The following is a 1,132-nucleotide window of genomic DNA, read 5'->3' on the forward strand; positions in this document are numbered from 1 at the left end:
TTTGTATATAAAATCGATTTTTGTATTTTACAAAACGATTTTTGTATATAAATCCTATATTTTGGATTTTACAAAATGTTTTTTGTATATAAATTTGATTTTTTAGATTTTACAAAACATTTTTAATATCTATAAAAAAATTTTGTGACTAAAAACTATTATTTGGGATTTAAAATATATATATATATATATATAGTTTAAACTATTTTTTGTTTATTAGAACTATTTTTATATATTTATTAAACATTTTTAATATCTACAAAAAAAATTTTGTGATTAAAAACTATTATTTGGGATATTTTTTTTAAAAAAAATATAAATATATATATATATATATATTATATAAATTTCCATATTTATTAAACATTTTTAATATTATTAAAACTATTTTTGTAATTATTAAACTATTTTTTATTTATTAAAACTATTTTTTGTTTATTAGAACTATTTTTATATATTTATTAAACATTTTTAATATCTATAAATCTTTTTTTGTTATTAAAAACTATTATTTGGGATTTTTTTTTAAAAAAAAATAATTTATATATTTCTATATTTATTAAATATATTTTTTTTAATTTACAGGTCTCATGATGATCAGACCCGGCCTCGACAGCGTCGTGGTCGTGGTGGTACGGGGAGCCAGTCTCGGGATTCCAGCCATTTTCAGGATTCTCCTTCGCCCCACAGCTCCTACCATACATCTCCCTCTGCTGCACCCGCTCCTGCTCCTCTCGCTCCCACTGCTGCATCCGCTCCTGCTCCTCCGGGTCCTCCGGGAGTGATGACTGTTGAGGAGTTGGTTCAACAGCCCGGTTGTGACCATCTTCCCTATCTCACTCCGTATCCACAAGGACGGGGTCAAACATGGTAATTAAACATTTTTTTCTTTAAATTTGGATTCATTATCAACCGTTTGTTCTTTTTATTAGGTTCAACCGATCCGGGAACGGGATCAGCGCATGGATCAACCGTATGATGGACTCGGCCCTCGACAGGGGACATCCGACTTTCACTCACTTCCCAACCGACAAGCAGGTTCTGTGGTTTCGTCAGTTTGCGGTAAGTATTCTAATTTTTTACTTATATTTTTAATCTTTAATATTAATTTTTTACTAATTGTGTTTTTTTT

The sequence above is a fragment of the Brassica oleracea genome, chromosome C1 (assembly GCF_000695525.1).
Source record: "Brassica oleracea var. oleracea cultivar TO1000 chromosome C1, BOL, whole genome shotgun sequence".
Taxonomy (NCBI): domain Eukaryota; kingdom Viridiplantae; phylum Streptophyta; class Magnoliopsida; order Brassicales; family Brassicaceae; genus Brassica; species Brassica oleracea.